This window comes from Pseudophryne corroboree, chromosome 3, assembly GCF_028390025.1.
Source record: "Pseudophryne corroboree isolate aPseCor3 chromosome 3, aPseCor3.hap2, whole genome shotgun sequence".
In the NCBI taxonomy this organism is placed as follows: domain Eukaryota; kingdom Metazoa; phylum Chordata; class Amphibia; order Anura; family Myobatrachidae; genus Pseudophryne; species Pseudophryne corroboree.
In genome coordinates this window covers 112,331,063-112,353,562 of record NC_086446.1, presented here as the reverse complement: position 1 = coordinate 112,353,562, position 22,500 = coordinate 112,331,063, and the positions used below count along the sequence as shown (strand labels likewise).

The 22,500-nt window shown below is 43.2% G+C and overlaps 54 non-coding genes and 13 pseudogenes across 54 annotated transcripts in view; all 67 read right to left on the bottom strand.

The window, feature by feature from the left end:
• Positions 1–28: 28 nt before the first annotated feature.
• On the bottom strand, positions 29–147 carry LOC134891349 (5S ribosomal RNA; annotated as a pseudogene).
• Positions 148–254: 107 nt separating this feature from the next.
• On the bottom strand, positions 255–373 carry LOC135063683 (5S ribosomal RNA). Its single transcript, XR_010250008.1, has one exon. It is a non-coding gene; the product is annotated as a 5S ribosomal RNA (ribosomal RNA).
• A 107-nt stretch (positions 374–480) lies between these two features.
• On the bottom strand, positions 481–598 carry LOC134893480 (5S ribosomal RNA; annotated as a pseudogene).
• Positions 599–705: 107 nt separating this feature from the next.
• On the bottom strand, positions 706–824 carry LOC134901995 (5S ribosomal RNA). The gene has a single exon (XR_010175469.1). It is a non-coding gene; the product is annotated as a 5S ribosomal RNA (ribosomal RNA).
• Positions 825–931: 107 nt separating this feature from the next.
• Positions 932–1,050, bottom strand: LOC134884350 (5S ribosomal RNA). The gene has a single exon (XR_010168501.1). It is a non-coding gene; the product is annotated as a 5S ribosomal RNA (ribosomal RNA).
• Positions 1,051–1,157: 107 nt separating this feature from the next.
• Positions 1,158–1,276, bottom strand: LOC135067002 (5S ribosomal RNA). The gene has a single exon (XR_010253232.1). It is a non-coding gene; the product is annotated as a 5S ribosomal RNA (ribosomal RNA).
• Positions 1,277–1,383: 107 nt separating this feature from the next.
• On the bottom strand, positions 1,384–1,502 carry LOC134900883 (5S ribosomal RNA). The gene has a single exon (XR_010174385.1). It is a non-coding gene; the product is annotated as a 5S ribosomal RNA (ribosomal RNA).
• A 107-nt stretch (positions 1,503–1,609) lies between these two features.
• LOC134893326 (5S ribosomal RNA) lies at positions 1,610–1,730 on the bottom strand (annotated as a pseudogene).
• Positions 1,731–1,837: 107 nt separating this feature from the next.
• On the bottom strand, positions 1,838–1,956 carry LOC134893521 (5S ribosomal RNA; annotated as a pseudogene).
• Positions 1,957–2,063: 107 nt separating this feature from the next.
• On the bottom strand, positions 2,064–2,182 carry LOC134901993 (5S ribosomal RNA). Its single transcript, XR_010175467.1, has one exon. It is a non-coding gene; the product is annotated as a 5S ribosomal RNA (ribosomal RNA).
• A 107-nt stretch (positions 2,183–2,289) lies between these two features.
• LOC134892481 (5S ribosomal RNA) lies at positions 2,290–2,408 on the bottom strand (annotated as a pseudogene).
• Positions 2,409–2,551: 143 nt separating this feature from the next.
• On the bottom strand, positions 2,552–2,670 carry LOC134897400 (5S ribosomal RNA; annotated as a pseudogene).
• A 107-nt stretch (positions 2,671–2,777) lies between these two features.
• LOC135064661 (5S ribosomal RNA) lies at positions 2,778–2,896 on the bottom strand. Its single transcript, XR_010250964.1, has one exon. It is a non-coding gene; the product is annotated as a 5S ribosomal RNA (ribosomal RNA).
• Positions 2,897–3,003: 107 nt separating this feature from the next.
• On the bottom strand, positions 3,004–3,122 carry LOC135063672 (5S ribosomal RNA). The gene has a single exon (XR_010249997.1). It is a non-coding gene; the product is annotated as a 5S ribosomal RNA (ribosomal RNA).
• A 107-nt stretch (positions 3,123–3,229) lies between these two features.
• LOC134889107 (5S ribosomal RNA) lies at positions 3,230–3,348 on the bottom strand (annotated as a pseudogene).
• A 107-nt stretch (positions 3,349–3,455) lies between these two features.
• On the bottom strand, positions 3,456–3,574 carry LOC134893210 (5S ribosomal RNA; annotated as a pseudogene).
• Positions 3,575–3,681: 107 nt separating this feature from the next.
• LOC135069970 (5S ribosomal RNA) lies at positions 3,682–3,800 on the bottom strand. Its single transcript, XR_010256147.1, has one exon. It is a non-coding gene; the product is annotated as a 5S ribosomal RNA (ribosomal RNA).
• Positions 3,801–3,907: 107 nt separating this feature from the next.
• On the bottom strand, positions 3,908–4,026 carry LOC135065531 (5S ribosomal RNA). The gene has a single exon (XR_010251811.1). It is a non-coding gene; the product is annotated as a 5S ribosomal RNA (ribosomal RNA).
• Positions 4,027–4,133: 107 nt separating this feature from the next.
• Positions 4,134–4,252, bottom strand: LOC135063660 (5S ribosomal RNA). Its single transcript, XR_010249985.1, has one exon. It is a non-coding gene; the product is annotated as a 5S ribosomal RNA (ribosomal RNA).
• A 107-nt stretch (positions 4,253–4,359) lies between these two features.
• LOC134894924 (5S ribosomal RNA) lies at positions 4,360–4,478 on the bottom strand (annotated as a pseudogene).
• Positions 4,479–4,585: 107 nt separating this feature from the next.
• LOC135068235 (5S ribosomal RNA) lies at positions 4,586–4,704 on the bottom strand. Its single transcript, XR_010254440.1, has one exon. It is a non-coding gene; the product is annotated as a 5S ribosomal RNA (ribosomal RNA).
• Positions 4,705–4,815: 111 nt separating this feature from the next.
• Positions 4,816–4,934, bottom strand: LOC135063649 (5S ribosomal RNA). Its single transcript, XR_010249974.1, has one exon. It is a non-coding gene; the product is annotated as a 5S ribosomal RNA (ribosomal RNA).
• Positions 4,935–5,041: 107 nt separating this feature from the next.
• Positions 5,042–5,160, bottom strand: LOC134901539 (5S ribosomal RNA). The gene has a single exon (XR_010175029.1). It is a non-coding gene; the product is annotated as a 5S ribosomal RNA (ribosomal RNA).
• Positions 5,161–5,270: 110 nt separating this feature from the next.
• Positions 5,271–5,389, bottom strand: LOC135058811 (5S ribosomal RNA). Its single transcript, XR_010245234.1, has one exon. It is a non-coding gene; the product is annotated as a 5S ribosomal RNA (ribosomal RNA).
• Positions 5,390–5,496: 107 nt separating this feature from the next.
• LOC135065904 (5S ribosomal RNA) lies at positions 5,497–5,615 on the bottom strand. The gene has a single exon (XR_010252172.1). It is a non-coding gene; the product is annotated as a 5S ribosomal RNA (ribosomal RNA).
• Positions 5,616–5,722: 107 nt separating this feature from the next.
• On the bottom strand, positions 5,723–5,841 carry LOC135064793 (5S ribosomal RNA). Its single transcript, XR_010251094.1, has one exon. It is a non-coding gene; the product is annotated as a 5S ribosomal RNA (ribosomal RNA).
• Positions 5,842–5,948: 107 nt separating this feature from the next.
• Positions 5,949–6,067, bottom strand: LOC135065879 (5S ribosomal RNA). Its single transcript, XR_010252148.1, has one exon. It is a non-coding gene; the product is annotated as a 5S ribosomal RNA (ribosomal RNA).
• A 111-nt stretch (positions 6,068–6,178) lies between these two features.
• On the bottom strand, positions 6,179–6,297 carry LOC135058522 (5S ribosomal RNA). The gene has a single exon (XR_010244949.1). It is a non-coding gene; the product is annotated as a 5S ribosomal RNA (ribosomal RNA).
• Positions 6,298–6,404: 107 nt separating this feature from the next.
• LOC135063637 (5S ribosomal RNA) lies at positions 6,405–6,523 on the bottom strand. Its single transcript, XR_010249963.1, has one exon. It is a non-coding gene; the product is annotated as a 5S ribosomal RNA (ribosomal RNA).
• A 107-nt stretch (positions 6,524–6,630) lies between these two features.
• LOC134901538 (5S ribosomal RNA) lies at positions 6,631–6,749 on the bottom strand. The gene has a single exon (XR_010175028.1). It is a non-coding gene; the product is annotated as a 5S ribosomal RNA (ribosomal RNA).
• Positions 6,750–6,859: 110 nt separating this feature from the next.
• LOC135063626 (5S ribosomal RNA) lies at positions 6,860–6,978 on the bottom strand. Its single transcript, XR_010249952.1, has one exon. It is a non-coding gene; the product is annotated as a 5S ribosomal RNA (ribosomal RNA).
• Positions 6,979–7,085: 107 nt separating this feature from the next.
• Positions 7,086–7,204, bottom strand: LOC134885438 (5S ribosomal RNA). Its single transcript, XR_010169552.1, has one exon. It is a non-coding gene; the product is annotated as a 5S ribosomal RNA (ribosomal RNA).
• A 107-nt stretch (positions 7,205–7,311) lies between these two features.
• LOC135064791 (5S ribosomal RNA) lies at positions 7,312–7,430 on the bottom strand. Its single transcript, XR_010251092.1, has one exon. It is a non-coding gene; the product is annotated as a 5S ribosomal RNA (ribosomal RNA).
• Positions 7,431–7,537: 107 nt separating this feature from the next.
• On the bottom strand, positions 7,538–7,656 carry LOC135065878 (5S ribosomal RNA). The gene has a single exon (XR_010252147.1). It is a non-coding gene; the product is annotated as a 5S ribosomal RNA (ribosomal RNA).
• Positions 7,657–7,763: 107 nt separating this feature from the next.
• Positions 7,764–7,882, bottom strand: LOC134889849 (5S ribosomal RNA; annotated as a pseudogene).
• A 107-nt stretch (positions 7,883–7,989) lies between these two features.
• LOC135069969 (5S ribosomal RNA) lies at positions 7,990–8,108 on the bottom strand. The gene has a single exon (XR_010256146.1). It is a non-coding gene; the product is annotated as a 5S ribosomal RNA (ribosomal RNA).
• Positions 8,109–8,215: 107 nt separating this feature from the next.
• Positions 8,216–8,334, bottom strand: LOC135065530 (5S ribosomal RNA). The gene has a single exon (XR_010251810.1). It is a non-coding gene; the product is annotated as a 5S ribosomal RNA (ribosomal RNA).
• A 107-nt stretch (positions 8,335–8,441) lies between these two features.
• Positions 8,442–8,560, bottom strand: LOC135063615 (5S ribosomal RNA). Its single transcript, XR_010249941.1, has one exon. It is a non-coding gene; the product is annotated as a 5S ribosomal RNA (ribosomal RNA).
• A 107-nt stretch (positions 8,561–8,667) lies between these two features.
• On the bottom strand, positions 8,668–8,786 carry LOC134887568 (5S ribosomal RNA; annotated as a pseudogene).
• A 111-nt stretch (positions 8,787–8,897) lies between these two features.
• On the bottom strand, positions 8,898–9,016 carry LOC135063604 (5S ribosomal RNA). The gene has a single exon (XR_010249930.1). It is a non-coding gene; the product is annotated as a 5S ribosomal RNA (ribosomal RNA).
• A 107-nt stretch (positions 9,017–9,123) lies between these two features.
• LOC134901537 (5S ribosomal RNA) lies at positions 9,124–9,242 on the bottom strand. Its single transcript, XR_010175027.1, has one exon. It is a non-coding gene; the product is annotated as a 5S ribosomal RNA (ribosomal RNA).
• Positions 9,243–9,352: 110 nt separating this feature from the next.
• LOC135069200 (5S ribosomal RNA) lies at positions 9,353–9,471 on the bottom strand. Its single transcript, XR_010255388.1, has one exon. It is a non-coding gene; the product is annotated as a 5S ribosomal RNA (ribosomal RNA).
• Positions 9,472–9,578: 107 nt separating this feature from the next.
• LOC134885437 (5S ribosomal RNA) lies at positions 9,579–9,697 on the bottom strand. The gene has a single exon (XR_010169551.1). It is a non-coding gene; the product is annotated as a 5S ribosomal RNA (ribosomal RNA).
• Positions 9,698–9,804: 107 nt separating this feature from the next.
• LOC134887862 (5S ribosomal RNA) lies at positions 9,805–9,923 on the bottom strand (annotated as a pseudogene).
• A 107-nt stretch (positions 9,924–10,030) lies between these two features.
• Positions 10,031–10,149, bottom strand: LOC135065877 (5S ribosomal RNA). The gene has a single exon (XR_010252146.1). It is a non-coding gene; the product is annotated as a 5S ribosomal RNA (ribosomal RNA).
• A 111-nt stretch (positions 10,150–10,260) lies between these two features.
• On the bottom strand, positions 10,261–10,379 carry LOC135061799 (5S ribosomal RNA). Its single transcript, XR_010248169.1, has one exon. It is a non-coding gene; the product is annotated as a 5S ribosomal RNA (ribosomal RNA).
• Positions 10,380–10,486: 107 nt separating this feature from the next.
• On the bottom strand, positions 10,487–10,605 carry LOC135063592 (5S ribosomal RNA). The gene has a single exon (XR_010249919.1). It is a non-coding gene; the product is annotated as a 5S ribosomal RNA (ribosomal RNA).
• Positions 10,606–10,712: 107 nt separating this feature from the next.
• LOC135063581 (5S ribosomal RNA) lies at positions 10,713–10,831 on the bottom strand. The gene has a single exon (XR_010249908.1). It is a non-coding gene; the product is annotated as a 5S ribosomal RNA (ribosomal RNA).
• Positions 10,832–10,938: 107 nt separating this feature from the next.
• LOC135063569 (5S ribosomal RNA) lies at positions 10,939–11,057 on the bottom strand. The gene has a single exon (XR_010249896.1). It is a non-coding gene; the product is annotated as a 5S ribosomal RNA (ribosomal RNA).
• Positions 11,058–11,164: 107 nt separating this feature from the next.
• On the bottom strand, positions 11,165–11,283 carry LOC135063557 (5S ribosomal RNA). The gene has a single exon (XR_010249884.1). It is a non-coding gene; the product is annotated as a 5S ribosomal RNA (ribosomal RNA).
• A 107-nt stretch (positions 11,284–11,390) lies between these two features.
• Positions 11,391–11,509, bottom strand: LOC134893209 (5S ribosomal RNA; annotated as a pseudogene).
• A 107-nt stretch (positions 11,510–11,616) lies between these two features.
• Positions 11,617–11,735, bottom strand: LOC135069967 (5S ribosomal RNA). The gene has a single exon (XR_010256145.1). It is a non-coding gene; the product is annotated as a 5S ribosomal RNA (ribosomal RNA).
• Positions 11,736–11,842: 107 nt separating this feature from the next.
• Positions 11,843–11,961, bottom strand: LOC135065529 (5S ribosomal RNA). The gene has a single exon (XR_010251809.1). It is a non-coding gene; the product is annotated as a 5S ribosomal RNA (ribosomal RNA).
• A 107-nt stretch (positions 11,962–12,068) lies between these two features.
• On the bottom strand, positions 12,069–12,187 carry LOC135063544 (5S ribosomal RNA). The gene has a single exon (XR_010249872.1). It is a non-coding gene; the product is annotated as a 5S ribosomal RNA (ribosomal RNA).
• A 107-nt stretch (positions 12,188–12,294) lies between these two features.
• LOC135070600 (5S ribosomal RNA) lies at positions 12,295–12,413 on the bottom strand. Its single transcript, XR_010256758.1, has one exon. It is a non-coding gene; the product is annotated as a 5S ribosomal RNA (ribosomal RNA).
• A 111-nt stretch (positions 12,414–12,524) lies between these two features.
• On the bottom strand, positions 12,525–12,643 carry LOC135065528 (5S ribosomal RNA). Its single transcript, XR_010251808.1, has one exon. It is a non-coding gene; the product is annotated as a 5S ribosomal RNA (ribosomal RNA).
• Positions 12,644–12,750: 107 nt separating this feature from the next.
• On the bottom strand, positions 12,751–12,869 carry LOC135062538 (5S ribosomal RNA). The gene has a single exon (XR_010248885.1). It is a non-coding gene; the product is annotated as a 5S ribosomal RNA (ribosomal RNA).
• Positions 12,870–12,976: 107 nt separating this feature from the next.
• On the bottom strand, positions 12,977–13,095 carry LOC135063533 (5S ribosomal RNA). Its single transcript, XR_010249861.1, has one exon. It is a non-coding gene; the product is annotated as a 5S ribosomal RNA (ribosomal RNA).
• Positions 13,096–13,202: 107 nt separating this feature from the next.
• Positions 13,203–13,321, bottom strand: LOC135061739 (5S ribosomal RNA). Its single transcript, XR_010248112.1, has one exon. It is a non-coding gene; the product is annotated as a 5S ribosomal RNA (ribosomal RNA).
• A 107-nt stretch (positions 13,322–13,428) lies between these two features.
• LOC135063521 (5S ribosomal RNA) lies at positions 13,429–13,547 on the bottom strand. Its single transcript, XR_010249849.1, has one exon. It is a non-coding gene; the product is annotated as a 5S ribosomal RNA (ribosomal RNA).
• A 107-nt stretch (positions 13,548–13,654) lies between these two features.
• LOC135066005 (5S ribosomal RNA) lies at positions 13,655–13,773 on the bottom strand. Its single transcript, XR_010252268.1, has one exon. It is a non-coding gene; the product is annotated as a 5S ribosomal RNA (ribosomal RNA).
• A 7,550-nt stretch (positions 13,774–21,323) lies between these two features.
• On the bottom strand, positions 21,324–21,442 carry LOC135064790 (5S ribosomal RNA). Its single transcript, XR_010251091.1, has one exon. It is a non-coding gene; the product is annotated as a 5S ribosomal RNA (ribosomal RNA).
• Positions 21,443–21,549: 107 nt separating this feature from the next.
• LOC134884869 (5S ribosomal RNA) lies at positions 21,550–21,668 on the bottom strand. The gene has a single exon (XR_010169000.1). It is a non-coding gene; the product is annotated as a 5S ribosomal RNA (ribosomal RNA).
• Positions 21,669–21,775: 107 nt separating this feature from the next.
• LOC135063510 (5S ribosomal RNA) lies at positions 21,776–21,894 on the bottom strand. Its single transcript, XR_010249838.1, has one exon. It is a non-coding gene; the product is annotated as a 5S ribosomal RNA (ribosomal RNA).
• Positions 21,895–22,001: 107 nt separating this feature from the next.
• Positions 22,002–22,121, bottom strand: LOC135062848 (5S ribosomal RNA). The gene has a single exon (XR_010249189.1). It is a non-coding gene; the product is annotated as a 5S ribosomal RNA (ribosomal RNA).
• A 107-nt stretch (positions 22,122–22,228) lies between these two features.
• Positions 22,229–22,347, bottom strand: LOC135063498 (5S ribosomal RNA). The gene has a single exon (XR_010249827.1). It is a non-coding gene; the product is annotated as a 5S ribosomal RNA (ribosomal RNA).
• A 107-nt stretch (positions 22,348–22,454) lies between these two features.
• The window catches only part of LOC135065431 (5S ribosomal RNA), a 119-nt gene continuing 73 nt past the window's right edge, over positions 22,455–22,500 (bottom strand). Inside the window, exon 1 of the ribosomal RNA XR_010251715.1 lies at positions 22,455–22,500. This exon is cut by the window's right edge and continues 73 nt beyond it. This is a non-coding gene — a ribosomal RNA (5S ribosomal RNA).

Here is a 22,500-nt window from a genome sequence, read left to right as displayed (position 1 = left end):
CAACAGAACGGTGTTTGCAGTATAAAAATATCTACAGCACCTTGTATTCCCAGGTGTTCTCCCATCCAAGTACAAACCAGGCCCAACACTGCTTAGCTTCCAAGATCAGATGAGATTGGGCGTATCCAGTGTGGTGTGGATGTAGATGAGCTTTGTGGTTTCTGTTAGAACTTTTCTACTTCTAACTACTGGTTCATAAATGAATACGTTTGAAAATGGAATGCATCAACAGAACGGTGTTGGCAGTATAAAAATATCTACAGCACCTTGTATTCCCAGGTGGTCTCCCATCCAAGTACTAACCAGGCCCAACACTGCTTAGCTTCCAAGATCAGATGAGATTGGGCGTATCCAGTGTGGTGTGGCTGTAGATGAACTTTGTGGTTTCTGTTAGAACTTTTCTACTTCTAACTACTGGTTCATAAATGAATACGTTTGAAAATGGAATGCATCAACAGAACGGTGTTGGCAGTATAAAAATATCTACAGCACCTTGTATTCCAGGTAGTCTCCCATCCAAGTACTAAGCAGGCCCAACACTGCTTAGCTTCCAAGATCAGATGAGATTGGGCGTATCCAGCGTGGTGTGGCTGTAGATGAACTTTGTGGTTTCTGTTAGAACTTTTCTACTTCTAACTACTGGTTCATAAATGAATACGTTTGAAAATGGAATGCATCAACAGAACGGTGTTGGCAGTATAAAAATATCTACAGCACCTTGTATTCCCAGGTGGTCTCCCATCCAAGTACTAACCAGGCCCAACACTGTTTAGCTTCCAAGATCAGATGAGATTGGGCGTATCCAGTGTGGTGTGGCTGTAGATGAGCTTTGTGGTTTCTGTTAGAACTTTTCTACTTCTAACTACTGGTTCATAAATGAATACGTTTGAAAATGGAATGCATCAACAGAACGGTGTTGGCAGTATAAAAATATATACAGCACTTTGTATTCCCAGGTGGTCTCCCATCCAAGTACTAACCAGGCCCAACACTGCTTAGCTTCCAAGATCAGATGAGATTGGGCGTATCCAGTGTGGTGTGGCTGTAGATGAGCTTTGTGGTTTCTGTTAGAACTTTTCTACTTCTAACTACTGGTTCATAAATGAATACATTTGAAAAGTGAATGCATCAACAGAACGGTGTTGGCAGTATAAAAATATCTACAGCACCTTGTATTCCCAGGTGGTCTCCCATCCAAGTACTAACCAGGCCCAACACTGCTTATCTTCCAAGATCAGATGAGATTGGGCGTATCCAGTGTGGTGTGGATGTAGATGAGCTTTGTGGTTTCTGTTAGAACTTTTCTACTTCTAACTACTGGTTCATAAATGAATACGTTTGAAAATGGAATGCATCAACAGAACGGTGTTGGCAGTATAAAAATATCTACAGCACCTTGTATTCCCAGGTGGTCACCCATCCAAGTACTAACCAGGCCCAACACTGCTTAGCTTCCAAGATCAGATGTGATTGGGCGTATCCAGTGTGGTGTGGCTGTAGATGAACTTTGTGGTTTCTGTTAGAACTTTTCTACTTCTAACTACTGGTTCATAAATGAATACGTTTTAAAATGGAATGCATCAACAGAACGGTGTTGGCAGTATAAAAATATCTACAGCACCTTGTATTCCCAGGTGGTCTCCCATCCAAGTACTAACCAGGCACAATACACTGCTTAGCTTCCAAGATCAGATGAGATTGGGCGAATCCAGTGTGGTGTGGCTGTAGATGAGCTTTGTGGTTTCTGTTAGAACTTTTCTACTTCTAACTACTGGTTCATAAATGAATACGTTTGAAAATGGAATGCATCAACAGAACGGTGTTGGCAGTATAAAAATATCTACAGCACCTTGTATTCCCAGGTGGTCCCCCATACAAGTACTAACCAGGCGCAACACAGCTTAGCTTCCAAGACCAGATGAGATTGGGCGTATCCAGTGTGGTGTGGCTGTAGATGAGCTTTATGGTATCTGTTAGAACTTTTCTACTTCTAACTACTGGTTCATAAATGAATACGTTTGAAAATGGAATGCATCAACAGAACGGTGTTGGCAGTATAAAAATATCTACAGCACCTTGTATTCCCAGGTGGTCTCCCATCCAAGTACTAACCAGGCCCAACACTGTTTAGCTTCCAAGATCAGATGAGATTGGGCGTATCCAGTGTGGTGTGGCTGTAGATGAGCTTTGTGGTTTCTGTTAGAACTTTTCTACTTCTAACTACTGGTTCATAAATGAATACGTTTGAAAATGGAATGCATCAACAGAACGGTGTTGGCAGTATAAAAATATATACAGCACTTTGTATTCCCAGATGGTCTCTCATCCAAGTACTAACCAGGCCCAACACTGCTTAGCTTCCAAGATCAGATGAGATTGGGCGTATCCAGTGTGGTGTGGCTGTAGATGAACTTTGTGGTTTCTGTTAGAACTTTTCTACTTCTAACTACTGGTTAATAAATGAATACGTTTGAAAATGGAATGCATCAACAGAACGGTGTTGGCAGTATAAAAATATCTACAGCACCTTGTATTCCCAGGTGGTTTCCCATACAAGTAGCACCTTGTATTCCCAGGTGGTCTCCCATACAAGTACTGACCAGGCCCAACACTGTTTAGCTTCCAAGATCAGATGAGATTGGGCGTATCCAGTGTGGTGTGGATGTAGATGAGCTTTGTGGTTTCTGTTAGAACTTTTCTACTTCTAACTACTGGTTCATAAATGAATACATTTGAAAAGTGAATGCATCAACAGAACGGTGTTGGCAGTATAAAAATATCTACAGCACCTTGTATTCCCAGGTGGTCTCCCATCCAAGTACTAACCAGGCCCAACACTGCTTAGCTTCCAAGATCAGATGAGATTGGGCGTATCCAGTGTGGTGTGGATGTAGATGAGCTTTGTGGTTTCTGTTAGAACTTTTCTACTTCTAACTACTGGTTCATAAATGAATACGTTTGAAAATGGAATGCATCAACAGAACGGTGTTGGTAGTATAAAAATATCTACAGCACCTTGTATTCCCAGGTGGTCTCCCATCCAAGTACTAACCAGGCCCAACACTGCTTAGCTTCCAAGATCAGATGAGATTGGGCGTATCCAGTGTGGTGTGGCTGTAGATGAACTTTGTGGTTTCTGTTAGAACTTTTCTACTTATAACTACTGGTTCATAAATGAATACGTTTGAAAATGGAATGCATCAACAGAACGGTGTTGGCAGTATAAAATTATCTACAGCACTTTGTATTCCCAGGTGGTCTCCAATCCAAGTACTAACCAGGCCCAACACTGCTTAGCTTCCAAGATCAGATGAGATTGGGCGTATCCAGTGTGGTGTGGCTGTAGATGAGCTTTATGGTTTCTGTTAGAACTTTTCTACTTCTAACTACTGGTTCATAAATGAATACGTTTGAAAATGGAATGCATCAACAGAACGGTGTTGGCAGTATAAAAATATCTACAGCATCTTGTATTCCCAGGTGGTCTCCCATCCAAGTACTAACCAGGCCCAACACTGTTTAGCTTCCAAGAACAGATGAGATTGGGCATATCCAGTGTGATGTGGCTGTAGATGAGCTTTGTGGTTTCTGTTAGAACTTTTCTACTTCTAACTACTGGTTCATAAATGAATACGTTTGAAAATGGAATGCATCAACAGAACGGTGTTGGCAGTATAAAAATATCAATAGCACCTTGTATTCCCAGGTGGTCTCCCATCCAAGTACTAACCAGGCCCAACACTGCTTAGCTTCCAAGATCAGATGAGATTGGGCGTATCCAGTGTGGTGTGGCTGTAGATGAACTTTGTGGTTTCTGTTAGAACTTTTCTACTTCTAACTACTGGTTAATAAATGAATATGTTTGAAAATGGAATGCATCAACAGAACGGTGTTGGCAGTATAAAAATATCTACAGCACCTTGTATTCCCAGGTGGTCTCCCATACAAGTACTGACCAGGCCCAACACTGCTTAGCTTCCAAGATCAGATGAGATTGGGCGTATCCAGTGTGGTGTGGCTGTAGATGAACTTTGTGGTTTCTGTTAGAACTTTTCTACTTCTAACTACTGGTTCATAAATGAATACATTTGAAAAGTAAATGCATCAACAGAACGGTGTTGGCAGTATAAAAATATCTACAGCACCTTGTATTCCCAGGTGGTCTCCCATCCAAGTACTAACCAGGCCCAACACTGCTTAGCTTCCAAGATCAGATGAGATTGGGCGTATCCAGTGTGGTGTGGCTGTAGATGAGCTTTGTGGTTTCTGTTAGAACTTTTCTACTTCTAACTACTGGTTCATAAATGAATACGTTTGAAAATGGAATGCATCAACAGAACGGTGTTGGCAGTATAAAAATATCTACAGCACCTTGTATTCCCAGGTGGTCTCCCATCCAAGTATTAACCAGGCCCAACACTGCTTAGCTTCCTAGATCAGATGAAATTGAGCATATCCAGTGTGGTGTGGCTGTAGAAGAGCTTTATGGTTTCTGTTAGTACTTTTCTACTTCTAACTACTGGTTCATAAATGAATACGTTTGAAAATGGAATGCATCAACAGAACGGTGTTGGTAGTATAAAAATATCTACAGCACCTTGTATTCCCAGGTGGTCTCCCATCCAAGTACTAACCAGGCCCAACACTGCTTAGCTTCCAAGATCAGATGTGATTGGGCGCATCCAGTGTGGTGTGGCTTTAGATGAACTTTGTGGTTTCTGTTAGAACTTTTCTACTTCTAACTACTGGTACATAAATGAATACGTTTGAAAATGGAATGCATCAACAGAACGGTGTTGGCAGTATAAAAAAAAATATCTACAGCACCTTGTATTCCCAGGTGGTCTCCCATCCAAGTACTAACCAGGCCCAACACTGCTTAGCTTCCAAGATCAGATGAGATTGGGCGTATCCAGTGTGGTGTGGCTGTAGATGAGCTTAGTGGTTTCTGTTAGAACTTTTCTACTTCTAACTACTGGTTCATAAATGAATACGTTTGAAAATGGAATGCATCAACAGAACGGTGTTGGTAGTATAAAAATATCTACAGCACCTTGTATTCCCAGGTGGTCTCCCATCCAAGTACTAACCAGGCCCAACACTGCTTAGCTTCCAAGATCAGATGTGATTGGGCGTATCCAGTGTGGTGTGGCTGTAGATGAACTTTGTGGTTTCTGTTAGAACTTTTCTACTTCTAACTACTGGTTCATAAATGAATACGTTTGAAAATGGAATGCATCAACAGAACGGTGTTGGCAGTATAAAAAAAATATCTACAGCACCTTGTATTCCCAGGTGGTCTCCCATCCAAGTACTAACCAGGCCCAACACTGCTTAGCTTCCAAGATCAGATGCGATTGGGCGTATCCAGTGTGGTGTGGCTGTAGATGAGCTTTGTGGTTTCTGTTAGAACTTTTCTACTTCTAACTACTGGTTCATAAATGAATACGTTTTAAAATGGAATGCATCAACAGAACGGTGTTGGCAGTATAAAAATATCTACAGCACCTTGTATTCCCAGGTGGTCTCCCATCCAAGTACTAACCAGGCTCAACACTGCTTAGCTTCCAAGATCAGATGAGATTGGGCGTATCCAGTGTGGTGTGGCTGTAGATGAGCTTAGTGGTTTCTGTTAGAACTTTTCTACTTCTAACTACTGGTTCATAAATGAATACGTTTGAAAATGGAATGCATCAACAGAACGGTGTTGGCAGTATAAAAATATCTACAGCACCTTGTATTCCCAGGTGGTCTCCCATCCAAGTACTAACCAGGCCCAACACTGCTTAGTTTCCAAGATCAGATGAGATTGGGCGTATCCAGTGTGGTGTGGCTGTAGATGAGCTTTGTGGTTTCTGTTAGAACTTTTCTACTTCTAACTACTGGTTCATAAATGAATACGTTTGAAAATGGAATGCATCAACAGAACGGTGTTGGCAGTATAAAAATATCTACAGCACCTTGTATTCCCAGGTGGTCTCCCATCCAAGTACTAACCAGGCCCAACACTACTTAGCTTCCAAGATCAGATGAGATTGGGCATATCCAGTGTGGTGTGGCTGTAGATGAACTTTGTGGTTTCTGTTAGAACTTTTCTACTTCTAACTACTGGTTCATAAATGAATACGTTTGAAAATGGAATGCATCAACAGAACGGTGTTGGCAGTATAAAAAAAAATATCTACAGTACCTTGTATTCCCAGGTGGTCTCCCATCCAAGTACTATCCAGGCCCAACACTGCTTAACTTCCAAGATCAGATGAGATTGGGCGTATCCAGTGTGGTGTGGCTGTAGATGAACTTTGTGGTTTCTGTTAGAACTTTTCTACTTCTAACTACTGGTTCATAAATGAATACGTTTGAAAATGGAATGCATCAACAGAACGGTGTTGGCAGTATAAAATTATCTACAGCACCTTGTATTCCCAGGTGGTCTCCCATCCAAGTACTAACCAGGCCCAACACTGCTTAGCTTCCAAGATCAGATGAGATTGGGCGTATCCAGTGTGGTGTGGCTGTAGATGAGCTTAGTGGTTTCTGTTAGAACTTTTCTACTTCTAACTACTGGTTCATAAATGAATACGTTTGAAAATGGAATGCATCAACAGAACGGTGTTGGTAGTATAAAAATATCTACAGCACCTTGTATTCCCAGGTGGTCTCCCATCCAAGTACTAACCAGGCCCAACACTGCTTAGCTTCCAAGATCAGATGTGATTGGGCGTATCCAGTGTGGTGTGGCTGTAGATGAACTTTGTGGTTTCTGTTAGAACTTTTCTACTTCTAACTACTGGTTCATAAATGAATACGTTTGAAAATGGAATGCATCAACAGAACGGTGTTGGCAGTATAAAAAAAATATCTACAGCACCTTGTATTCCCAGGTGGTCTCCCATCCAAGTACTAACCAGGCCCAACACTGCTTAGCTTCCAAGATCAGATGAGATTGGGCGTATCCAGTGTGGTGTGGCTGTAGATGAGCTTAGTGGTTTCTGTTAGAACTTTTCTACTTCTAACTACTGGTTCATAAATGAATACGTTTGAAAATGGAATGCATCAACAGAACGGTGTTGGCAGTTTAAAAATATCTACAGCAACTTGTATTCCCAGGTGGTCTCCCATCCAAGTACTAACCAGGCTCAACACTGCTTAGCTTCCAAGATCAGATGAGATTGGGCGTATCCAGTGTGGTGTGGCTGTAGATGAGCTTAGTGGTTTCTGTTAGAACTTTTCTACTTCTAACTACTGGTTCATAAATGAATACGTTTGAAAATGGAATGCATCAACAGAACGGTGTTGGCAGTATAAAAATATCTACAGCACCTTGTATTCCCAGGTGGTCTCCCATCCAAGTACTAACCAGGCCCAACACTGCTTAGTTTCCAAGATCAGATGAGATTGGGCGTATCCAGTGTGGTGTGGCTGTAGATGAGCTTTGTGGTTTCTGTTAGAACTTTTCTACTTCTAACTACTGGTTCATAAATGAATACGTTTGAAAATGGAATGCATCAACAGAACGGTGTTGGCAGTATAACAATATCTACAGCACCTTGTATTCCCAGGTGGTCTCCCATCCAAGTACTAACCAGGCCCAACACTACTTAGCTTCCAAGATCAGATGAGATTGGGCATATCCAGTGTGGTGTGGCTGTAGATGAACTTTGTGGTTTCTGTTAGAACTTTTCTACTTCTAACTACTGGTTCATAAATGAATACGTTTGAAAATGGAATGCATCAACAGAACGGTGTTGGCAGTATAAAAATATCTACAGCATCTTGTATTCCCAGGTGGTCTCCCATCCAAGTACTAACCAGGCCCAACACTGTTTAGCTTCCAAGATCAGATGAGATTGGGCATATCCAGTGTGATGTGGCTGTAGATGAGCTTTGTGGTTTCTGTTAGAACTTTTCTACTTCTAACTACTGGTTCATAAATGAATACGTTTGAAAATAGAATGCATCAACAGAACGGTGTTGGCAGTATAAAAATATCAATAGCACCTTGTATTCCCAGGTGGTCTCCCATCCAAGTACTAACCAGGCCCAACACTGCTTAGCTTCCAAGATCAGATGAGATTGGGCGTATCCAGTGTGGTGTGGCTGTAGATGAACTTTGTGGTTTCTGTTAGAACTTTTCTACTTCTAACTACTGGTTAATAAATGAATATGTTTGAAAATGGAATGCATCAACAGAACGGTGTTGGCAGTATAAAAATATCTACAGCACCTTGTATTCCCAGGTGGTCTCCCATACAAGTACTGACCAGGCCCAACACTGCTTAGCTTCCAAGATCAGATGAGATTGGGCGTATCCAGTGTGGTGTGGCTGTAGATGAACTTTGTGGTTTCTGTTAGAACTTTTCTACTTCTAACTACTGGTTCATAAATGAATACATTTGAAAAGTAAATGCATCAACAGAACGGTGTTGGCAGTATAAAAATATCTACAGCACCTTGTATTCCCAGGTGGTCTCCCATCCAAGTACTAACCAGGCCCAACACTGCTTAGCTTCCAAGATCAGATGAGATTGGGCGTATCCAGTGTGGTGTGGCTGTAGATGAGCTTTGTGGTTTCTGTTAGAACTTTTCTACTTCTAACTACTGGTTCATAAATGAATACGTTTGAAAATGGAATGCATCAACAGAACGGTGTTGGTAGTATAAAAATATCTACAGCACCTTGTATTCCCAGGTGGTCTCCCATCCAAGTACTAAGCAGGCCCAACACTGCTTAGCTTCCAAGATCAGATGTGATTGGGCGTATCCAGTGTGGTGTGGCTTTAGATGAACTTTGTGGTTTCTGTTAGAACTTTTCTACTTCTAACTACTGGTACATAAATGAATACGTTTGAAAATGGAATGCATCAACAGAACGGTGTTGGCAGTATAAAAAAAAATATCTACAGCACCTTGTATTCCCAGGTGGTCTCCCATCCAAGTACTAACCAGGCCCAACACTGCTTAGCTTCCAAGATCAGATGAGATTGGGCGTATCCAGTGTGGTGTGGCTGTAGATGAGCTTAGTGGTTTCTGTTAGAACTTTTCTACTTCTAACTACTGGTTCATAAATGAATACGTTTGAAAATGGAATGCATCAACAGAACGGTGTTGGTAGTATAAAAATATCTACAGCACCTTGTATTCCCAGGTGGTCTCCCATCCAAGTACTAACCAGGCCCAACACTGCTTAGCTTCCAAGATCAGATGTGATTGGGCGTATCCAGTGTGGTGTGGCTGTAGATGAACTTTGTGGTTTCTGTTAGAACTTTTCTACTTCTAACTACTGGTTCATAAATGAATACGTTTGAAAATGGAATGCATCAACAGAACGGTGTTGGCAGTATAAAAAAAATATCTACAGCACCTTGTATTCCCAGGTGGTCTCCCATCCAAGTACTAACCATGCCCAACACTGCTTAGCTTCCAAGATCAGATGCGATTGGGCGTATCCAGTGTGGTGTGGCTGTAGATGAGCTTAGTGGTTTCTGTTAGAACTTTTCTACTTCTAACTACTGGTTCATAAATGAATACGTTTGAAAATGGAATGCATCAACAGAACGGTGTTGGCAGTTTAAAAATATCTACAGCAACTTGTATTCCCAGGTGGTCTCCCATCCAAGTACTAACCAGGCTCAACACTGCTTAGCTTCCAAGATCAGATGAGATTGGGCGTATCCAGTGTGGTGTGGCTGTAGATGAGCTTAGTGGTTTCTGTTAGAACTTTTCTACTTCTAACTACTGGTTCATAAATGAATACGTTTGAAAATGGAATGCATCAACAGAACGGTGTTGGCAGTATAAAAATATCTACAGCACCTTGTATTCCCAGGTGGTCTCCCATCCAAGTACTAACCAGGCCCAACACTGCTTAGTTTCCAAGATCAGATGAGATTGGGCGTATCCAGTGTGCTGTGGCTGTAGATGAGCTTTGTGGTTTCTGTTAGAACTTTTCTACTTCTAACTACTGGTTCATAAATGAATACGTTTGAAAATGGAATGCATCAACAGAACGGTGTTGGCAGTATAAAAATATCTACAGCACCTTGTATTCCCAGGTGGTCTCCCATCCAAGTACTAACCAGGCCCAACACTACTTAGCTTCCAAGATCAGATGAGATTGGGCATATCCAGTGTGGTGTGGCTGTAGATGAACTTTGTGGTTTCTGTTAGAACTTTTCTACTTCTAACTACTGGTTCATAAATGAATACGTTTGAAAATGGAATGCATCAACAGAACGGTGTTGGCAGTATAAAAAAAAATATCTACAGTACCTTGTATTCCCAGGTGGTCTCCCATCCAAGTACTATCCAGGCCCAACACTGCTTAGCTTCCAAGATCAGATGAGATTGGGCGTATCCAGTGTGGTGTGGCTGTAGATGAACTTTGTGGTTTCTGTTAGAACTTTTCTACTTCTAACTACTGGTTCATAAATGAATACGTTTGAAAATGGAATGCATCAACAGAACGGTGTTGGCAGTATAAAATTATCTACAGCACCTTGTATTCCCAGGTGGTCTCCCATCCAAGTACTAACCAGGCCCAACACTGCTTAGCTTCCAAGATCAGATGAGATTGGGCGTATCCAGTGTGGTGTGGCTGTAGATGAGCTTTATGGTTTCTGTTAGAACTTTTCTACTTCTAACTACTGGTTCATAAATGAACACGTTTGAAAATGGAATGCATCAACAGAACGGTGTTGGTAGTATAAAAATATCTACAGCACCTTGTATTCCCAGGTGGTCTCCCATCCAAGTACTAACCAGGCCCAACACTGCTTAGCTTCCAAGATCAGATGAGATTGGGCGTATCCAGTGTGGTGTGGCTGTAGATGAACTTTGTGGTTTCTGTTAGAACTTTTCTACTTCTAACTACTGGTTCATAAATGAACACGTTTGAAAATGGAATGCATCAACAGAACGGTGTTGGTAGTATAAAAATATCTACAGCACCTTGTATTCCCAGGTGGTCTCCCATCCAAGTACTAACCAGGCCCAACACTGCTTAGCTTCCAAGATCAGATGAGATTGGGCGTATCCAGTGTGGTGTGGCTGTAGATGAACTTTGTGGTTTCTGTTAGAACTTTTCTACTTCTAACTACTGGTTCATAAATGAATACGTTTGAAAATGGAATGCATCAACAGAACGGTGTTGGCAGTATAAAATTATCTACAGCACCTTGTATTCCCAGGTGGTCTCCCATCCAAGTACTAACCAGGCCCAACACTGCTTAGCTTCCAAGATCAGATGAGATTGGGCGTATCCAGTGTGGTGTGGCTGTAGATGAGCTTTATGGTTTCTGTTAGAACTTTTCTACTTCTAACTACTGGTTCATAAATGAATACGTTTGAAAATGGAATGCATCAACAGAACGGTGTTGGCAGTATAAAAATATCTACAGCATCTTGTATTCCCAGGTGGTCTCCCATCCAAGTACTAACCAGGCCCAACACTGTTTAGCTTCCAAGAACAGATGAGATTGGGCATATCCAGTGTGATGTGGCTGTAGATGAGCTTTGTGGTTTCTGTTAGAACTTTTCTACTTCTAACTACTGGTTCATAAATGAATACGTTTGAAAATGGAATGCATCAACAGAACGGTGTTGGCAGTATAAAAATATCAATAGCACCTTGTATTCCCAGGTGGTCTCCCATCCAAGTACTAACCAGGCCCAACACTGCTTAGCTTCCAAGATCAGATGAGATTGGGCGTATCCAGTGTGGTGTGGCTGTAGATGAACTTTGTGGTTTCTGTTAGAACTTTTCTACTTCTAACTACTGGTTAATAAATGAATATGTTTGAAAATGGAATGCATCAACAGAACGGTGTTGGCAGTATAAAAATATCTACAGCACCTTGTATTCCCAGGTGGTCTCCCATACAAGTACTGACCAGGCCCAACACTGCTTAGCTTCCAAGATCAGATGAGATTGGGCGTATCCAGTGTGGTGTGGCTGTAGATGAACTTTGTGGTTTCTGTTAGAACTTTTCTACTTCTAACTACTGGTTCATAAATGAATACATTTGAAAAGTAAATGCATCAACAGAACGGTGTTGGCAGTATAAAAATATCTACAGCACCTTGTATTCCCAGGTGGTCTCCCATCCAAGTACTAACCAGGCCCAACACTGCTTAGCTTCCAAGATCAGATGAGATTGGGCGTATCCAGTGTGGTGTGGCTGTAGATGAGCTTTGTGGTTTCTGTTAGAACTTTTCTACTTCTAACTACTGGTTCATAAATGAATACGTTTGAAAATGGAATGCATCAACAGAACGGTGTTGGCAGTATAAAAATATCTACAGCACCTTGTATTCCCAGGTGGTCTCCCATCCAAGTATTAACCAGGCCCAACACTGCTTAGCTTCCAAGATCAGATGTGATTGGGCATATCCAGTGTGGTGTGGCTGTAGATGAACTTTGTGGTTTCTGTTAGAACTTTTCTACTTCTAACTACTGGTTCATAAATGAATACGTTTGAAAATGGAATGCATCAACAGAACGGTGTTGGCAGTATTAAAAAAAATATCTACAGCACCTTGTATTCCCAGGTGGTCTCCCATACAAGTACTGACCAGGCCCAACACTGCTTAGCTTCCAAGATCAGATGAGATTGGGCGTATCCAGTGTGGTGTGGCTGTAGATGAACTTTGTGGTTTCTGTTTGAACTTTTCTACTTCTAACTACTGGTTCATAAATGAATACATTTGAAAAGTAAATGCATCAACAGAACGGTGTTGGCAGTATAAAAATATCTACAGCACCTTGTATTCCCAGGTGGTCTCCCATCCAAGTACTAACCAGGCCCAACACTGCTTAGCTTCCAAGATCAGATGTGATTGGGCGTATCCAGTGTGGTGTTGCTGTAGATGAACTTTCTGGTTTCTGTTAGAACTTTTCTACTTCTAACTACTGGTTCATAAATGAATACGTTTGAAAATGGAATGCATCAACAGAACGGTGTTGGCAGTATAAAAATATCTACAGCACCTTGTATTCCCAGGTGGTCTCCCATCCAAGTACTAACCAGGCCCAACACTGCTTAGCTTCCAAGATCAGATGAGATTGGGCGTATCCAGTGTGGTGTGGCTGTAGATGAGCTTTGTGGTTTCTGTTAGAACTTTTCTACTTCTAACTACTGGTTCATAAATGAATACGTTTGAAAATGGAATGCATCAACAGAACGGTGTTGGCAGTATAAAAATATCTACAGCACCTTGTATTCCCAGGTGGTCTCCCATCCAAGTACTAACCAGGCCCAACACTGATTAGCTTCCAAGATCAGATGAGATTGGGCGTATCCAGTGTGGTGTGGCTGTAGATGAGCTTTGTGGTTTCTGTTTGAACTTTTCTACTTCTAACTACTGGTTCATAAATGAATACATTTGAAAATGGAATGCATCAACAGAACGGTGTTGGCAGTATAAAAATATCTACAGCACCTTGTATTCCCAGGTGGTCTCCCATCCAAGTACTAACCAGGCCCAACACTGCTTAGCTTCCAAGATCAGATGAGATTGGGCGTATCCAGTGTGGTGTGGCTGTAGATGAGCTTTGTGGTTTCTGTTAGAACTTTTCTACTTCTAACTACTGGTTCATAAATGAATACGTTTGAAAATGGAATGCATCAACAGAACGGTGTTGGCAGTATAAAAATATCTACAGCACCTTGTATTCCCAGGTGGTCTCCCATCCAAATACTAACCAAGGCCAACACTGCTTAGCTTCCAAGATCAGATGAGATTGGGCGTATCCAGTGTGGTGTGGCTGTAGATGAGCTTTGTGGTTTCTGTTAGAACTTTTCTACTTCTAACTACTGGTTCATAAATGAATTAGAGATGAGCGCCGGAAATTTTTCGGGTTTTGTGTTTTGGTTTTGGGTTCGGTTCCGCGGCCGTGTTTTGGGTTCGACCGCGTTTTGGCAAAACCTCACCGAATTTTTTTTGTCGGATTCGGGTGTGTTTTGGATTCGGGTGTTTTTTTCAAAAAACCCTAAAAAACAGCTTAAATCATAGAATTTGGGGGTAATTTTGATCCCAAAGTATTATTAACCTCAAAAAACATAATTTACACTCATTTTCAGCCTATTCTGAACACATCACACCTCACAATATTATTTTTAGTCCTAAAATTTGCACCGAGGTCGCTGTGTGAGTAAGATAAGCGACCCTAGTGGCCGACACAAACACCGGGCCCATCTAGGAGTGGCACTGCAGTGTCACGCAGGATGGCCCTTCCAAAAAACCCTCCCCAAACAGCACATGACGCAAAGAAAAAAAGAGGCGCAATGAGGTAGCTGACTGTGTGAGTAAGATTAGCGACCCTAGTGGCCGACACAAACACCGGGCACATCTAGGAGTGGCACTGCAGTGTCACGCAGGATGTCCCTTCCAAAAAACCCTCCCCAAACAGCACATGACGCAAAGAAAAAAAGAGGCGCAATGAGGTAGCTGACTGTGTGAGTAAGATTAGCGACCCTAGTGGCCGACACAAACACCGGGCCCATCTAGGAGTGGCACTGCAGTGTCACGCAGGATGTCCCTTCCAAAAAACCCTCCCCAAACAGCACATGACGCAAAGAAAAAAAGAGGCGCAATGAGGTAGCTGACTGTGTGAGTAAGATTAGCGACCCTAGTGGCCGACACAAACACCGGGCCCATCTAGGAGTGGCACTGCAGTGTCACGCAGGATGTCCCTTCCAAAAAACCCTCCCCAATCAGCACATGATGCAAAGAAAAAGAAAAGAAAAAAGAGGTGCAAGATGGAATTATCCTTGGGCCCTCCCACCCACCCTTATGTTGTATAAACAAAACAGGACATGCACACTTTAACCAACCCATCATTTCAGTGACAGGGTCTGCCACACGACTGTGACTGATATGACGGGTTGGTTTGGACCCCCCCCAAAAAAGAAGCAATTAATCTCTCCTTGCACAAACTGGCTCTACAGAGGCAAGATGTCCACCTCATCTTCACCCTCCGATATATCACCGTGTACATCCCCCTCCTCACAGATTATCAATTCGTCCCCACTGGAATCCACCATCTCAGCTCCCTGTGTACTTTGTGGAGGCAATTGCTGCTGGTCAATGTCTCCGCGGAGGAATTGATTATAATTCATTTTAATGAACATCATCTTCTCCACATTTTCTGGATGTAACCTCGTACGCCGATTGCTGACAAGGTGAGCGGCGGCACTAAACACTCTTTCGGAGTACACACTTGTGGGAGGGCAACTTAGGTAGAATAAAGCCAGTTTGTGCAAGGGCCTCCAAATTGCCTCTTTTTCCTGCCAGTATAAGTACGGACTGTGTGACGTGCCTACTTGGATGCGGTCACTCATATAATCCTCCACCATTCTATCAATGTTGAGAGAATCATATGCAGTGACAGTAGACGACATGTCCGTAATCGTTGTCAGGTCCTTCAGTCCGGACCAGATGTCAGCATCAGCAGTCGCTCCAGACTGCCCTGCATCACCGCCAGCGGGTGGGCTCGGAATTCTGAGCCTTTTCCTCGCACCCCCAGTTGCGGGAGAATGTGAAGGAGGAGATGTTGACAGGTCGCGTTCCGCTTGACTTGACAATTTTGTCACCAGCAGGTCTTTCAACCCCAGCAGACCTGTGTCTGCCGGAAAGAGAGATCCAAGGTAGGCTTTAAATCTAGGATCGAGCACGGTGGCCAAAATGTAGTGCTCTGATTTCAACAGATTGACCACCCGTGAATCCTTGTTAAGCGAATTAAGGGCTGCATCCACAAGTCCCACATGCCTAGCGGAATCGCTCCGTGTTAGCTCCTTCTTCAATGCCTCCAGCTTCTTCTGCAAAAGCCTGATGAGGGGAATGACCTGACTCAGGCTGGCAGTGTCTGAACTGACTTCACGTGTGGCAAGTTCAAAGGGCATCAGAACCTTGCACAACGTTGAAATCATTCTCCACTGCACTTGAGACAGGTGCATTCCATCTCCTATATCGTGCTCAATTGTATAGGCTTGAATGGCCTTTTGCTGCTCCTCCAACCTCTGAAGCATATAGAGGGTTGAATTCCACCTCGTTACCACTTCTTGCTTCAGATGATGGCAGGGCAGGTTCAGTAGTTTTTGGTGGTGCTCCAGTCTTCTGTACGTGGTGCCTGTACGCCGAAAGTGTCCCGCAATTTTTCTGGCCACCGACAGCATCTCTTGCACGCCCCTGTCGTTTTTTAAAAAATTCTGCACCACCAAATTCAAGGTATGTGCAAAACATGGGACGTGCTGGAATTTGCCCATATTTAATGCACACACAATATTGCTGGCGTTGTCCGATGCCACAAATCCACAGGAGAGTCCAATTGGGGTAAGCCATTCCGCGATGATCTTCCTCAGTTGCCGTAAGAGGTTTTCAGCTGTGTGCGTATTCTGGAAAGCGGTGATACAAAGCGTAGCCTGCCTAGGAAAGAGTTGGCGTTTGCGAGATGCTGCTACTGGTGCCGCCGCTGCTGTTCTTGCGGCGGGAGTCCATACATCTACCCAGTGGGCTGTCACAGTCATATAGTCCTGACCCTGCCCTGCTCCACTTGTCCACATGTCCGTGGTTAAGTGGACATTGGGTACAACTGCATTTTTTAGGACACTGGTGAGTCTTTTTCTGACGTCCGTGTACATTCTCGGTATCGCCTGCCTAGAGAAGTGGAACCTAGATGGTATTTGGTAACGGGGGCACACTGCCTCAATAAATTGTCTAGTTCCCTGTGAACTAACGGCGGATACCGGACGCACGTCTAACACCAACATAGTTGTCAAGGACTCAGTTATCCGCTTTGCAGTAGGATGACTGCTGTGATATTTCATCTTCCTCGCAAAGGACTGTTGAACAGTCAATTGCTTACTGGAAGTAGTACAAGTGGGCTTACGACTTCCCCTCTGGGATGACCATCGACTCCCAGCGGCAACAACAGCAGCGCCAGCAGCAGTAGGCGTTACACGCAAGGATGCATCGGAGGAATCCCAGGCAGGAAAGGACTCGTCAGACTTGCCAGTGACATGGCCTGCAGGACTATTGGCATTCCTGGGGAAGGAGGAAATTGACACTGAGGGAGTTGGTGGGGTGGTTTGCGTGAGCTTGGTTACAAGAGGAAGGGATTTACTGGTCAGTGGACTGCTTCCGCTGTCACCCAAAGTTTTTGAACTTGTCACTGACTTATTATGAATGCGCTGCAGGTGACGTATAAGGGAGGATGTTCCGAGGTGGTTAACGTCCTTACCCCTACTTATTACAGCTTGACAAAGGGAACACACGGCTTGACACCTGTTGTCCGCATTTCTGGTGAAATACCTCCACACCGAAGAGCTGATTTTTTTGGTATTTTCACCTGGCATGTCAACGGCCATATTCCTCCCACGGACAACAGGTGTCTCCCCGGGTGCCTGACTTAAACAAACCACCTCACCATCAGAATCCTCCTGGTCAATTTCCTCCCCAGCGCCAGCAACACCCATATCCTCCTCATCCTGGTGTACTTCAACACTGACATCTTCAATCTGACTATCAGGAACTGGACTGCGGGTGCTCCTTCCAGCACTTGCAGGGGGCATGCAAATAGTGGAAGGCGCATGCTCTTCACGTCCAGTGTTGGGAAGGTCAGGCATCGCAAACGACACAATTGGACTCTCCTTGTGGATTTGGGATTTCAAAGAACGCACAGTTCTTTGCGGTGCTTTTGCCAGCTTGAGTCTTTTCAGTTTTCTAGCGAGAGGCTGAGTGCTTCCATCCTCATGTGAAGCTGAACCACTAGCCATGAACATAGGCCAGGGCCTCAGCCGTTCCTTGCCACTCCGTGTGGTAAATGGCATATTGGCAAGTTTACGCTTCTCCTCCGACAATTTTATTTTAGGTTTTGGAGTCCTTTTTTTTCTGATATTTGGTGTTTTGGATTTGACATGCTCTGTACTATGACATTGGGCATCGGCCTTGGCAGACGACGTTGCTGGCATTTCATCGTCTCGGCCATGACTAGTGGCAGCAGCTTCAGCACGAGGTGGAAGTGGATCTTGATCTTTCCCTAATTTTGGAACCTCAACTTTTTTGTTCTCCATATTTTATAGGCAGAACTAAAAGGCACCTCAGGTAAACAATGGAGATGGATGGATTGGATACTAGTATACAATTATGGACGGACTGCCACGGTTAGGTGGTATAAAAAAACCACGGTTAGGTGGTATATATTATAATAATAATACAATTATGGATGGACGGACTGCCTGCCGACTGCCGACACAGAGGTAGCCACAGCCGTGAACTACCGCACTGTACACTGGTTGATAAAGAGATAGTAGTATACTCGTAACAACTAGTATGACACTATGACGACGGTATAAAGAATGGAAAAAAAACCACGGTTAGGTGGTATATATTATAATAATAATACAATTATGGATGGACGGACTGCCTGCCGACTGCCGACACAGAGGTAGCCACAGCCGTGAACTACCGCACTGTACACTGGTTGATAAAGAGATAGTAGTATACTCGTAACAACTAGTATGACACTATGACGACGGTATAAAGAATGAAAAAAAAACCACGGTTAGGTGGTATATATTATAATAATAATACAATTATGGATGGACGGACTGCCTGCCGACTGCCGACACAGAGGTAGCCACAGCCGTGAACTACCGCACTGTACACTGGTTGATAAAGAGATAGTAGTATACTCGTAACAACTAGTATGACACTATGACGACGGTATAAAGAATGAAAAAAAAACCACGGTTAGGTGGTATATATTATAATAATAATACAATTATGGATGGACGGACTGCCTGCCGACTGCCGACACAGAGGTAGCCACAGCCGTGAACTACCGCACTGTACACTGGTTGATAAAGAGATAGTAGTATACTCGTAACAATTAGGATGACACTATGACGGTATAAAGAATGAAAAAAAAAACCACGGTTAGGTGGTAGGTATATAATAATAAATAATACAATTCTGGTCGGACGGACTGCCTGCCGTGTGCCGACACAGAGGTAGCCACAGCCGTGAACTACCGCACTGTACACTGGTTGATAAAGAGATAGTAGTATACTCGTAACAATTAGGATGACACTATGACGGTATAAAGAATGAAAAAAAAAACCACGGTTAGGTGGTAGGTATATAATAATAAATAATACAATTCTGGTCGGACGGACTGCCTGCCGTGTGCCGACACAGAGGTAGCCACAGCCGTGAACTACCGCACTGTACACTGGTTGATAAAGAGATAGTAGTATACTCGTAACAATTAGGATGACACTATGACGGTATAAAGAATGAAAAAAAAAACCACGGTTAGGTGGTAGGTATATAATAATAAATAATACAATTCTGGTCGGACGGACTGCCTGCCGTGTGCCGACACAGAGGTAGCCACAGCCGTGAACTACCGCACTGTACACTGGTTGATAAAGAGATAGTAGTATACTCGTAACAATTAGGATGACACTATGACGGTATAAAGAATGAAAAAAAAAACCACGGTTAGGTGGTAGGTATATAATAATAAATAATACAATTCTGGTCGGACGGACTGCCTGCCGTGTGCCGACACAGAGGTAGCCACAGCCGTGAACTACCGCACTGTACACTGGTTGATAAAGAGATAGTAGTATACTCGTAACAATTAGGATGACACTATGACGGTATAAAGAATGAAAAAAAAACCACGGTTAGGTGGTAGGTATATAATAATAAATAATACAATTCTGGTCGGACGGACTGCCTGCCGTGTGCCGACACAGAGGTAGCCACAGCCGTGAACTACCGCACTGTACACTGGTTGATAAAGAGATAGTAGTATACTCGTAACAATTAGGATGACACTATGACGGTATAAAGAATGAAAAAAAAACCACGGTTAGGTGGTAGGTATATAATAATAAATAATACAATTCTGGTCGGACGGACTGCCTGCCGTGTGCCGACACAGAGGTAGCCACAGCCGTGAACTACCGCACTGTACACTGGTTGATAAAGAGATAGTAGTATACTCGTAACAATTAGGATGACACTATGACGGTATAAAGAATGAAAAAAAAAACCACGGTTAGGTGGTGGGTATATAATAATAAATAATACAATTCTGGTCGGACGGACTGCCTGCCGTGTGCCGACACAGAGGTAGCCACAGCCGTGAACTACCGCACTGTACACTGGTTGATAAAGAGATAGTAGTATACTCGTAACAATTAGGATGACACTATGACGGTATAAAGAATGAAAAAAAAAACCACGGTTAGGTGGTAGGTATATAATAATAAATAATACAATTCTGGTCGGACGGACTGCCTGCCGTGTGCCGACACAGAGGTAGCCACAGCCGTGAACTACCGCACTGTACACTGGTTGATAAAGAGATAGTAGTATACTCGTAACAATTAGGATGACACTATGACGGTATAAAGAATGAAAAAAAAACCACGGTTAGGTGGTAGGTATATAATAATAAATAATACAATTCTGGTCGGACGGACTGCCTGCCGTGTGCCGACACAGAGGTAGCCACAGCCGTGAACTACCGCACTGTACTGTGTCTGCTGCTAATATAGACTGGTTGATATTTAAAGAGATATTAGTAGTATACAACAATACTATACTGGTGGTCAGGCACTGGTCACCACTCCTGCAGCAAAAGTGTGCACTGTTAATTAATATAATTGTACTCCTGGCTCCTGCTAACAACCTGCAGTGCTCCCCAGTCTCCCCCACAATTAATTATAAGCTTTTAATTTATACATTGATGACTGTGCAGCACACTGGGCTGAGCTGAGTGCACACAGACTGAGTCACACTGTGTGACTGACTGTGCTGTGTATCGTTTTTTTTTTCAGGCAGAGAACGGATATAGCAGAGAGAAGTGAACGGATATATTATATTAAATAAAAGTTAACTAGCAACTGCACTGGTCACTGACTGTGGTAAACTAACTCTGTCTGCGACTCTGCACAATCTCTCTCTCTCTATCTAATCTATCTCTATTCTAATGGAGAGGACGCCAGACACGTCCTCTCCCTATCAATCTCAATGCACGAGTGAAAATGGCGGCGACGCGCGGCTCCTTATATAGAATCCGAGTCTCGCGATAGAATCCGAGCCTCGCGAGAATCCGACAGCGTCATGATGACGTTCGGGCGCGCTCGGGTTAACCGAGCAAGGCGGGAAGATCCGAGTCGCTCGGACCCGTGAAAAAAAACATGAAGTTCGGGCGGGTTCGGATTCCGAGGAACCGAACCCGCTCATCTCTAAAATGAATACGTTTGAAAATGTTATGCATCAACAGAACGGTGTTGGTAGTATAAAAATATCTACAGCACCTTGTATTCCCAGGTGGTCTCCCATCCAAGTACTAACCAGGCCCAACACTGCTTAGTTTCCAAGATCAGATGAGATTGGGCGTATCCAGTGTGGTGTGGCTGTAGATGAGCTTTATGGTTTCTGTTAGAACTTTTCTACTTCTAACTACTGGTTCATAAATGAATACGTTTGAAAATGGAATGCATCAACAGAACGGTGTTGGTAGTATAAAAATATCTACAGCACCATGTATTCCCAGGTAGTCTCCCATCCAAGTACTAACCAGGCCCAACACTGCTTAGCTTCCTAGATCAGATGAGATTGGGCGTATCCAGTGTGGTGTGGCTGTAGATGAGCTTTGTGGTTTCTGTTAGAACTTTTCTACTTCTAACTACTGGTTCATAAATGAATACGTTTGAAAATGGAATGCATCAACAGAACGGTGTTGGTAGTATAAAAATATCTACAGCACCTTGTATTCCCAGGTGGTCTCCCATCCAAGTACTAACCAGGCCCAACACTGCTTAGCTTCCAAGATCAGATGAGATTGGGCGTATCCAGTGTGGTGTGGCTGTAGATGAGCTTTATGGTTTCTGTTAGAACTTTTCTACTTCTAACTACTGGTTCATAAATGAATACGTTTGAAAATGGAATGCATCAACAGAACGGTGTTGGCAGTAAAAAAATATCTACAGCACCTATGTATTCCCAGGTGGTCTCCCATCCAAGTACTAACCAGGCCCAACACTGCTTAGCTTCCAAGATCAGATGAGATTGGGCGTATCCAGTGTGGTGTGGCTGTAGATGAGCTTTGTGGTTTCTGTTAGAACTTTTCTACTTCTAACTACTGGTTCATAAATGAATACGTTTGAAAATGGAATGCATCAACAGAACGGTGTTGGTAGTATAAAAATATCTACAGCACCTTGTATTCCCAGGTGGTCTCCCATCCAAGTACTAACCAGGCCCAACACTGCTTAGCTTCCAAGATCAGATGAGATTGGGCGTATCCAGTGTGGTGTGGCTGTAGATGAGCTTTATGGTTTCTGTTAGAACTTTTCTACTTCTAACTACTGGTTCATAAATGAATACGTTTGAAAATGGAATGCATCAACAGAACGGTGTTGGTAGTATAAAAATATCTACAGCACCTTGTATTCCCAGGTGGTCTCCCATCCAAGTACT